Raw genomic sequence first — 12,545 nt, forward strand, 5'->3', positions numbered from 1 at the left:
AAAAAATTTGAGGACAAATGTACAAATTGATATTAAAAATAGTGCAGCTCAAAGAAGTATTATATAAGGGCTATAAGTTCAAACACCATTGATATTATATCTTTTCATCTTTATTATCCTTTTAAATCCGGATCACGGATAATAACCTGTGAAAAATTTGCTGAATCAACTATGAATGTTTTTCTAATGACTGAGTATTCATGCTCGTAAGTTTGCTATATTTATCAAATGGAAGGACTATTTATGATACTCTCACAAAATAAAATTAGCCCAAAGATTCAGGCCTTCTAAATTTTTCAATTTCTTTTAATTTAGTTATGCTTATAAAAGATTCATCTGTTGTCCACATGTAGCATATGCTTTCAAAGGTCATAATTTTTGTCTGAAAAAATTCTCTAAGTACCAGAAAAGTACTTACTGCCATTTAAACAGGAAGGTTATTTTGTAATGAAACATTTCTCTCTGTGTCAGAAAATATATTTCAAAATAAATATTTTACAGATTTGATGTACTCCCCATATTCAAAAGCTAAATCACCAGATCAGACTTACTGATTTACTTTTCAGTGTGCTCACTTGACAGTATTTAGGGAGTTTCTGTGACCTCATGTGTCAGAGCTCATGCCAGAGGACAGGAAATTTGAACTTTTGGTGTGTTTTTGCATTTTCCTCTTCAATTTTAAAATTAAGCCTCTTGTATTATACGGTAATCACATTTTAACTGAATGAAGAACAATCTGAAAACCACCCTGAGAGCTTCTGAGTGGGAGATGTTTGTATGGAAGGACTTCCAAGCAATCAGGGTGTCAGCCCACCTAATTAAGGAAGAGCTGCGAAGGGGTTCCCTGGCCTCAAAGTAATGTGACAAGTACTTACTGAGCATATAACTTTAGCCTAGAGCTTAATTCCTTTTGGGGAGGTCCAGAAGAATGCTTAAACCAGTCACTTTCTGGGCTCATAAGTCACATCAAGATATACGTGATGTGGCAACTTTCTAAACAGTGTTCCTAAATTATCTTTTGAAGTGGTGGAAAACGGAAGATCTCTCTATGTGCAGATGTTCTACTAACAGAGGAAACGATTAGATTAACTGTTGAGTTTATATGAGCGTTCCTTCAACGTTGTTTATTTTGAAACTCTATCAGGGAAGCTGACCCCCTCCAAGAGTAGTGCTGGCACATTTTCTTATAATCCAAGATTAACAATTATCATGGAAAAGAAAGTCTACTGATTTCTAATAAATATGGGACAAAGTGACATTGTGTTTAGACTTTTCCTTGCCTTCTGAACTCCACAAAATTTTTGGATTGTGACTACAATGACTTTATACATTGATCATAAAATGAGACATTCTGCAACCACACAGGAAAGTGTACTGTTATAGTAGAATTATAAATCACAAAAAAGAAGAAAGGAAATAAATGAAAGGGAGGAAGAAAGGAAAGAATGGACGTGAGAAAGAAGGAAATTATTAGCAGAAGTAATTTAGGACATCTCAAAAAGAAGTAGAAAAAGGAATTCACTGTTACGATTTCATGGCCAAGGCCTTCTGGATTTATTTTGGTTGGCTACATAACATAACAAAATTGGAGCATCACAGCGATGTGAAATCCAGAAGCCATAAAAGAAATATTCTAAATTTTACTACATAAAATTAAGTAAGAGTTTATATGTCAAAGAAGCAAACACACAAAGACGTCAAAGGCAAATTACATACGGGAACATTTTTGGTCACATCCTTAAAATATAAAAGCCTTTAAAAAGTTCAAAAAAGTCCAAGAATCTGATTGAAAAAATAGCAAAAGTTATTAACAGCTCATAGAAAAAGAGAGGCCCTTATAAATATGTGCATGTGATATGCTAAACATTAACTATAAAGCAAACAAAAAATGTGATGATGAAATTGGCAGTTGGAATGGATTAAGGACTTACTATGTGCCAGAAAAGTTAGCATCTCGTAGGAATTATCTTTTTCATGCCTCAACCTCATCAGGTCAGTATGGTTAACACCCCTATTTTACAAAAGAGAAAAGTATGGTTTAGAGAGTGTTAAAGACAGAATGTTTGTGTCCCTCAAAAATCCATACGTTGAAACCCTATCCACCATGTAAAGGTATTAAGAGGTGGGGACTTTGGGACATAATAAGGGTCATGAGGGTGGATCCCCCATGATGTGGCTGGTGCCCCCATAAGAGTCACGAGAGAACCCACTTCCTTTCTCTGATCTTTTCCAAGTGAGGCTACAAGGAGAAGTCATCCATTTGCAACCTGGAAGAGAGCTTGCACCAAAACCAGACCATGCTGGCACCCTGATCTCAAACTTCCAGCCTCCAGAACCGTAAGAAATAAATTTCTGTTGTCTATAAGCCACCCAGTGTACGGTATTTTTGTTGTAGCAACCCAAACAGACTAGGAGAGATTTTCTTGTGAATGTTATTAGATGAACAAAATTTAGAATACAGGGGGTCCCCGTTATATTTGAGTTGTTCAAAAAGCCCTTTTGTGGGAAAGAAAGGTTAGACATATTTTTCCCTATTCCTCCCCCAGTACAGCTGAAATACCTGGATGTTATATATAAACAAAACACAAGCAGACTCTGAAAGGAGAGAAGAAGATAAACTGACTACCTAGGGACCCAGGGAACAGGAGCGGCATGGTGGTGAGTTCCTTGGTTTTTCTCTTTACCTCATTTATCACAGACTCTGTGTTTGGTGGAGAAATCAGCCAACCAGTAAACACAATGGGTGAAGAAAGAAAAAAAAAACAACCAAGTACACAAACCTATCTTCTTTAGCCAAAGGACCAGTCTTGAAGGACAAAAAATATTTATGCAGTAACAATAACTCTATTCCAGCCACACACTACACACACAGAGTCTAAACACTCTTCCCCTCCCTCTGCAGGCAAAGGCGTAGATTCCCACCTTGGTCCTGAAGTAACAAGGGTAATGAGATGCTCCTGTCCTCTGCATCCCACACCCTCCCCCATGTGGTGTCAGAGAAGGTTGAGGGAGGAGTGAAACTTCTGTCTCCACCAGGTTAATGAGCCCCACCTTTCTTGCCTCAATGTGTTATTACTATAGGGTAGAAGTCAAAGCTTTGTTAATGGTCAACCATTAATGTTAGAAAAGTACCCAATTAATACTAGTTTCAAATGCTTATAAATGTCTTTTGATGAAATGTATTTAAATATAGAAGTCAAAACAACCAATATTTCTTCCTAAGGATTCTACATTATAGTACACAAACCTTTTAACATCTCATTTTAAAAATCAATACATTACATACATTCGGTGGTTATACGGTGGAGAATATATATACCCATACACACACATATATATCTCTATGTACAGACATATGTATACAAAATGAATAAACATAACTGTATGAAAGATATGTGATCAAGTACTCATGGCTTTGGATAAAATTTCAAGTAATAGCATAATGCATGGATTTAAAAACCATTGTGTATCAAATATTTCTAATGGAGGAAAACATGTATTACTGAAACTATTGGGTTGGCCAAAAAGTTTGTTCGGGTTTTTCCGCACCCTCTTACGGAAAGTCCTGAACGAACTTTTTAGCCAGCCCGATATTTTGCTTATTGAAAAGTGGTTCATGCAATGATGAAGAAACTAATGGGAAAGGTGAATGTTAAGAGAATTAGTAAGAGTGTTGTTCATAATTTGTGACAGTGGTTAAAAGTTATATGACAAAGAATATATTATACCTGCTATTACATGGTAATTTTAGCTACGTTTTTTTTTTTCCCTAAGATATATTTTCCCATACTAGGAAGTAATCTATTTCCCCAATTATGCCTTATTCATTTTTCCATTTCTAATGTATATAGTAAGAGCCTAATAAATGTGTTTTTAGTGACTTAACTAATATATTTTTTATTTTAAAAAGTGCCATATGATACATTTTTTATAAACATGGAAGGTTTTATTCTCTAATATAAAAATGAGTACACAGACACTATGTGTATCAGTATTTTTAACAATTCTGTTAAATACACAGAGGTGGCATCTCTCTGGTTACATATTGTGAAAATACCGTTCTTGACTTCCTCATGTCCTTGTGTTAACTCTTGAAGCAAACAAGACAGTACTCTTCCTGTTATCATAAAAGGGCCATTTGATCTTCATGAGAAAAAACACAAAAAGCCTTTTTCAGCCCCGAGGGCAGCACCGAAGCCAGGAGCGCTGGCTCTCGCTGTGGCTCCCCGAGTTCAGGGCTGCACGGAGAGGCAGCCCGCATGCTGAGCCCGCTGCTGTCTGCCATGATCCTCCCTAAGGGGAGGCCACCTCCGAGGGATAGAAATCTACCCCAACGAGGAATCACCAGGGCTTTGCAGCCGGCATCAGAATGGGGAAAGGGGGGGTGCAGAAGGATTCAGAGGGCCAAACTGACCCTGAGCTCTGTCAGAGGAGAGTGATAGTACTAAGTACATAGTGTGGGCTGGAAGGTCTTTGGGATAGACTGAAGGAAACCCTGATTCCGGTATTCCCTCTGACCTCCGGGTCTCGGCTTCCTCATCTACACAAAGAACTGAGTCAGGTGATCTCAGAGGTTCCTTCTAGCTCTGGGTTTGTGTGGAATTGTGATTAGTGACACTCGCCACTATTTGTTAGGTCCTCACTGTGTGTCAGGCATGATGCCAAGTCCTTTTTTTTTTTTTTTTTGCGGTACGCGGGCCTCTCACTGCTGTGGCCTCTCCCGTTGCGGAGCACAGGCTCTGGACGTGCAGGCTCAGCGGCCATGGCTCACGGGCCCAGCCGTTCCGCGGCATGTGGGATCTTCCCAGACCGGGGCACGAACTCGTGTCTCCCGCATCGGCAGGCGGACTCTCAACCACTGCCCCACCAGGGAAGCCCCTTAAACACTTTTAACACAATCTGTCTAAGGACAGAGCCAAAGACCTCTGGGAATATGTGGAATTCCTCAAATCTCTACTAAGCAAAGCAAAGCAAAGCAATTTTCTTCAGCTGTGTTAATTCTGTTTTTTTGGAAAGGGGCATCTGGAATTCTTATTTTGTATTTCTGGTCTAATATTTTCACATTTCTCTTCATTTATGTTGTTTTGTCCTTGTCTTTTGAATATGCTTTTTGGAAGAGTTTCTCAAATTTAACTTCCACATTACTGATACAGTTTTCTACAAAATAAATTCTGCTCTTCTCTGACTCCAATAAAAATATTAATTATGTTACCGCACTTTAAGGTTCTAAGCAGTGAGTCTTACTGTCCTTTGTATTGGCACATTTACCTTTCTGCTACCGTTTCATGAAAATCATAATGCTTTGCCTCTATCAGATGTTAAATAATTTTCTAAGATAATTTTCATTTTTTTGTATTTGCAAAGATTCAATTAATTCAAAGACAGTACATTTTTTGCTACAATAATCTAAAGGCCAGGGATAAAAGGATAGAAATCAATTTTACCAGAATTTACTTGCACGCTTATAGCTGATATCTCTTGTATAACTTATTTAAGAATATAAAATTCTTAATATTCTCATATTCTTAGAAATATTATTTTTATCCTAATTGATGTAAAAATTTTTATGATAAGGTGGGGATATTGAAGACACTGTATCATCAGCATGCAAGTATATTTGAAGAGCAAACATGGCTTTTAATAACAGATTCTATAAGTGTTTCAACATAATGGTTATCTATCTTCTTAACTTATTATAAAGTTACTCTATAACATCTGCCCCATATCAAAGTAAATAAACCTGTCAGACTCAATGACCTCTATATTCCTAAAAAAAATATTGATTCATATTTTAACTTAATGATTTAACCTACTTTAGTCCACTGAAAAAAATGCACAACCTAAAAGTTAAGAGTTATATTATATCCGGTGGACATTCTTAGGACTTCAAGCCCAGGAGCCAGCCTCTCAGATAGCGCTAAGAAAACTGCTCTGAGGAGGGCAGGCTTTGTTTTTTTGCAACAAAGTGCAGGTAGTCGGAACACCAAAAGATTCTTGTTAATTAAAGAAAACCAGATATCTCAAGTTAGGGAATTTAGCACTTTTCTATGTATTGGGAAGATGCAAGAGTCTGGGCTCACTGGAATCTTTGCTTTGCACCTCAGCTAACTGGGGCCAGTAGTATCCTGTGTTTTCTCATCCTCAGTTTCCTCAAGCTACACCCTCAGGGGTGACTGCAGTCTGGTGGCTGCTAGATGGCGGGCATTCCTTGTTTCCTTCCTGACTTCCCTCAGGGCTCACCATCAGGAGTTGTTGCAATCGCTGATGGCTGTGACATCCATCCTGTTTATTGATATGGCAGGCGGCATTCTTAGTCCGCACTGTATACAAGTTATCTTTTCAACTTTTGGGTTTATCATCACTGCACGTTTTGCTTGGATCTTGAAATGAATGAATAACCAATTAAATGAATAAAATTATCTTTATGTTACTGAAGAAAAGTTAAAATCATAATTTATTTAGCAGGAAATCTAGGTTGACCTGAACTGAATTGAATTTTCTAGAGTATGGTAAAATAAATAAACATAAGATTTCATAATTGCTCAAATTATTGATATTTTCAGAACATCGAGTTATCTGTTCATACAATAAATGGGATTTCTGACTGTTATTATAAATATAGCCCTTCTCACTATCGTGTACTGTTTAAGATACAAAGATATAGCAAAACTGAGAATGCACAAATTTGTGATGAATACCATACTAAGACCTAAGTAGATAATTCAGCTTAATTTAAAAATCACTTTGACGGTTCCCATCAATTCGAATTAATCAGATAGTTACACAGCTCTGGCTTCACAATGGGTATCTGCTGAAATAGAGATATTGAAAAAAAAGATGTCTGATACTTCTCTTTTAATCTTGACCATTTTGTGTAGGGAAAACAATTATGTGGGATTTCACTTTCACATGCCTGCAAGGGCTAATGGGGAATAGAGCTCTGTTAAAAAAAGGGGGAGGCAGGGGAGTGATGGTGAAATGGAGAACGCTCTGACAATTGCATTCGATTAATTAAAAACAGCACATACAGAAACACCAAGCAAACACAAATCAGTCTGAAGGCCGGATCCCAGTAGCTTTCCATTCCTATATGTGACTAATGGGTAAAAACATGACTTGACGCCAGAAAATAAATGACCAGCAATTAAGTTAATCTAATTGATTTTGGTGTCACTTAGAAACATTTGGTTACTATATTAAAAAACCTTTTACTTAAATGATCATTAAGGGAATATCATTCTTTAATGATTCTAGAGTCACTGACCATATATTTTAGTAAATACAGAGTATCAGCATTAAAAGTAGAAAGAAAATTGGAAGCATTGTGGCATTGTGGAGAATCTTCATGCCATGGCTGACTAGAGTACAGAATTTCATATGACAAGGCTCTGCCTTGGACCATTTGCAAGTGGAATAATTTATTAAGGGGAAGACATTATAGCTAAAATAAGACCCACTGATATTATTAATGTAGAAATACTTAAATATCAAGAGAATAAAGAAGTCTCAATCCTCTGCTGATTTGTGTGATTCCAATAAAACAAATTGTAAAGACACTTTTACTCCTCACAAATTCTAAGTGTTTGATATAGAATAATGAGATTATAACAAAAATGAATTTGATGGTCTAGAATCAGCTTACAGGCATCATTTAATCAACATTTTGTTGGGAGCCTCTGTGGAAGAAGTCATCAGTAGGGAGATGAGCAAACAAACAACAAAGAAAGATGGAACCATCTGAAGTGTCAAAGTGAGGCTATTGCTTCTTTTATGAAAGGGCAGTCTGCCATTTTAAAATTCAAATGAATGACCTTTTCCAACATATTGGAAACAGAAATACATAAATAAATAAAACTGGGATGAGTTTTATGATTCTAATTGTTGGAGGGGGGCTGTATATGGGCCATAAAGTAAGTTTAAAAATTTTATAAGAATTGAAATCTTACAAGGAGTGGTCTTTGAAAAGAGTGTAATGAATGTGAAAACTAACAAATAATGATATCTGGAAAATCTCCAGTAGCCTAGAAATTAAACCATAGACTTCCAAATAACCCAGGAGTCAGGAAGGAATGACAATGCATATTGCAAATGTTTTAAAGAAAATAATGAAGGGAGGATCTGTTAAAATTGGGTAATACAGCTAATACAGTGTTTCTAAGATATTTCTTGATCTTATATGCATATATTAGCAATGAAAGAAAGCTGAAAATCTAAAAGCAGACCTCCCATCTCAAGAATCTAGTAAAACAACAGAAAAGGAACAAGGAAGGAAGGGAGGGAGGGAGGGAGGGAGGGAGGGAGGAAGGAAGGAAGGAAGGAAGGAAGGAAGGGGAAAATACTAAAGGAAAACCAGAAATTAATGAAATAGAAAAGAAAGTACAATAGAACAAATCAACAGAGTGTTGGTTCTTTGAGAAGACAATAAGATTGATATTCCTTCAGTGAAAAAATTAATAAAATTGATAAACTCTCAAAAAGACATAAAAATGTAAACATACGATATCAATAACAAAAAAATGGAGTGAAATGAGGCAAACAATTAAAATGATGGTTTGCAACATATTGTATAGGCATGAAAATATAATATAGGGATATGAAGAGCCACTTTAAGTCATTAAATTTTTAAGTTTGAATACAATGGGGAAAATTTTTAAAATACAGCTTACCAATATTGATGCACACACAAAATATGAAATCTGAAGGGTTGGTTATGTATTAAAGAAATTGAAGCTGTTAATAACTAATAAATTTCCCACAAAAATTTGAAAATGAAAAGTACTAGTCTTAAAAAAATCTTCAAAGAAAAACAGAATATACTAGCACAAATATTTTGTAAGGTTGCCTTTAGCATGATGTATAACCCAATAACAGGGGCATTATAAGAAATGAAAATTACCAACCAATCTCTCTTGTGAATATGAATGTACATGCCTTAAATAAAATACTATTTATTTTATCAGTTTTGGGGTTTATTCCAGAAACACAACACTGATTTAATATTTGAAAAGTTATCAGTATAACACATCTACCATATTCATGGAAAAGTGAGATGTATGATTATTTCAATAGAGATGGAAAAAAACCTAACACCCATTCATGATAAAGATTATTCACAGACCAAGAATACAATAAAACCTTCTTAATATTATAAATAATTGGTACAAAAACCTATAGTAAGCATCATCTTAATGATTGAATATTAAAATATTTCTTCCTTCAGATCAGAAAATAATCAAGGGCATCCATTATCACTATTGCATTCAGCTCTATACTGGACATCCAAGATAGTGCACTAAGGTAAAAAAAAAAAAAGAGAATTGTTTTAATTTATGAAAACTTGAAAGAAAAAACTAAAACTGCCATTATTTACAGATGGCAGAATTGTATAATTAGAAAATCTAAAAAACCTTCAGCCAAACTATTAAATGTCAATAATTAATTTGGCAATGTTTTTGGGAAAGGAGTTAATATTTGAATCAATTTTATTTCTATTTCTCAACTATAACTATAAAATTAATTTGTCAAGGAGACATCATTTTCAATATGTTTAACACATAAAATACCTAGGTACATCTCATAAAGACTATGCAGGAACCTGAAACCCAGAAAACAATTTTGAGAGAAATTTTAAAAGACCTCTATTTTAAATAGAAGATTATACTATGTTTATATAAATTTTAAAGCTATAAAAATATCAGACCTTTCCAATTGAATTTATATTTTCAATGAAATTCCAATTTAAATTTCATCCACTTTTAGAGAGGAGCTGATGATTGACAATCAGTTTATAAAATTTGCATGAAATAGCAAATGGTCAGCAACAGTTATAGCTTTCATAAAGAAGATGAACAAAACTGGATGGTTTACATTACCAGACATCAAGAGAAAATAGGAAGTCCGAAAACAAACTCAGCATGTGGAGCTGCCTGATACATGAAAAAGGCTGTACTAGAATGCTGCTGGGAAAACAGAAACTTTTCAGTAAATGTATCTAGTTTAACTGGATATCATTCATAAACAGAAAATGCATTTTGATCCTACACCATACCCCAAAATATATTTCAGATAGATCACAGACCTAAATATGAGACACAAAACTATGAAGCTATAGAATGAAACATAGACGAACATATTCATAAGTTTGGCATAAGAAGAGTTTATCAAAGATGCTACAGAAAGGACTAATTTTAAGTCAAAAAATGATGAATTGAGTATATTAAGATTAGAAATAGGTATTCATCAAAATACGTCATTAAGTGTATGAAAAGGCAATCTACAATATGGGAGAAAACATTTATAATATGTATACTATAAGAAGAACTTAAATGCAGAATATAAAAAAGCGCTCTTAATATCACTTAAAATGACAGTTTGCCCCAAAAGAAAAAAAGAGGGGGGGGGAATTACAAAAAAATTCACAAAAGAGTTTATTCAGATGGCAAATAAATGTACAAAAATGTGCCCAACTCCGTTAGTGATAAGGCAAATATAAATGAGATACAGGATAATACTATATTCCCGACAGAATCACTAAAATGATAAAGAGAAAGATACAGTAAAGACAAAATGAGGAACACATGGAACTCTCATATACAGCTGGTGAATAAAGTGGTACAATCCCTCTGAAAAGCTATTTGGTACTATTTACCAAAGCTGAACACAGGCATAACTAGGGTAAAACATACACCCAAAACCCATGTGTTCCCCCAAAAATATGTACTAGAAAGTCCATGGTAGCATTATTCATAATAGCTTAAAATTGGAAGCATCCAAATCCCCAGGAACTGTGTAGAATGAGTATTTACCTAAAGAAATACCACATAGAAACGACAATGAGTTATAACGCAGATGAGTTTGAAAATAAGGCAGAGCAAAAGAAGCCATACATACATACATACAGTATGACTCTATTTAAATAAAACTCTAAATGAGGCAAAGCATATCCGTAATTTTAAAATAAAGATGGTGGTATGGTAATTACCCAGCGTGGCAAGGGGCAAGGGATTATGATTGAAAAAGAGAGCAAAATGAGGCTTAGGGTATGTTAGAAATGTTCAATTTCTTGATCTGAGTTCTAGTTACACAGATTTGTTTCCTTTGTAAAATTCATTGATATGTACACTTGTCTGTAGGTAGGCTATCTTAATAAATATTTAAAATATTTTGCATTGGAAGACAGGAATTAAACAGATTAAAATATAAAGAAGGTATATCTCTGGAGGTAAGATCCATCCAACATTCTTACAGTTGACTGAACTGGGCTTGCAACATGGCGCAGAGTCCCGCAGGCATATCTATATTTGCGGACATGTGGCCTGTGTAAGAAATAACCATTTGTTGTAAACCAGTGAGATGTGTAGACTGTTTGTTGTATAGCACAGCATGCCAAAATCTGACTAACACCTGAGGGATTATGAGTTGCATTAATACCAATCTAACTAATACTACATGATAGCCCAGTGTATGAATATAGTAGGATATATCCACTCTTCTGATGAAGGATATTTAGCTAAGGATATTACCCCAAAAATCAATGGTGTACTTGTATGTATCTTCTTGTGCACACGGGCAAAATCACTTCTGAGTTATATATTTAGAAGTAAAATGCAGGAACATTCATAATTGTATATTCATCTTTATTAGATGCCAAATTGCTCTCCAAAGTGGATACACTAATATAAACTCCAACAAGAGGATTGATAGATGCAATTTCTCATACCTCAGAAAAGTTTGTTAATACTTTTTCTCGGCCAATGTGAATGCTGTGATTTGAAATCTAACTTTTGTATCTCTGAACAAAACCACAATATCTCTTTTTTTTTTTTTGCCCTCCTACTTAACACTAGTAGCATGTTAACATATCAATTAGGGCTCTTTTGGTTAAATATGATTAATTTAGGCCTGGGTCATATGCTTTATCCCCTGGGGCAGAGTGAATCGTCATATATGAAAACCTGAGAATTGAGAGTAGCAAAATCTAGATTCTCAAACAATATTTATGATGGCAATAGAGAAAAGGGTACAGGATATATAAAGGAGAGGTTGCAAAAATTTACAGTACATATAACTCTCTCCTTGAATGTAGAAAAAGGAAACAGCTAAATTACAAAAAGAAATAAAAAGCATAAAATAACTATTCACAATATTAACCAATGGCATAATATTTTGTATTACACATCAAAAATGCATAGTAATTGCAAATACAGACTGTTTCAAGAAGCCAGAATCTCAGATATCTTGTGCAACGAAAAGAAAGTATGATGCATCATTTCTCATAATTTGTACTCACATATTAACATGTTTGTTATCTTTATGCTGTATGACAAAAGGAATTGTGACAAACAATTTTTGTTTCAAAATTTAAGGATTTTTAAAATTACCTTTCCCCGAGGAGGTCAATAAATACTATTCCAGTAATAATGACATTTCTGTTAAAGTAGGGCTAATTTTGGATGGTGTAGGCTCACAACCCAGGCCGTGCATTTGAGTCAACAGACAAGCTTTCTAAAAATAATAATGCCCAAACTCCCACTGGGTAGAGATTG

Source organism: Grampus griseus (assembly GCF_964374135.1).
Source record: "Grampus griseus genome assembly, chromosome: 21".
Taxonomy (NCBI): domain Eukaryota; kingdom Metazoa; phylum Chordata; class Mammalia; order Artiodactyla; family Delphinidae; genus Grampus; species Grampus griseus.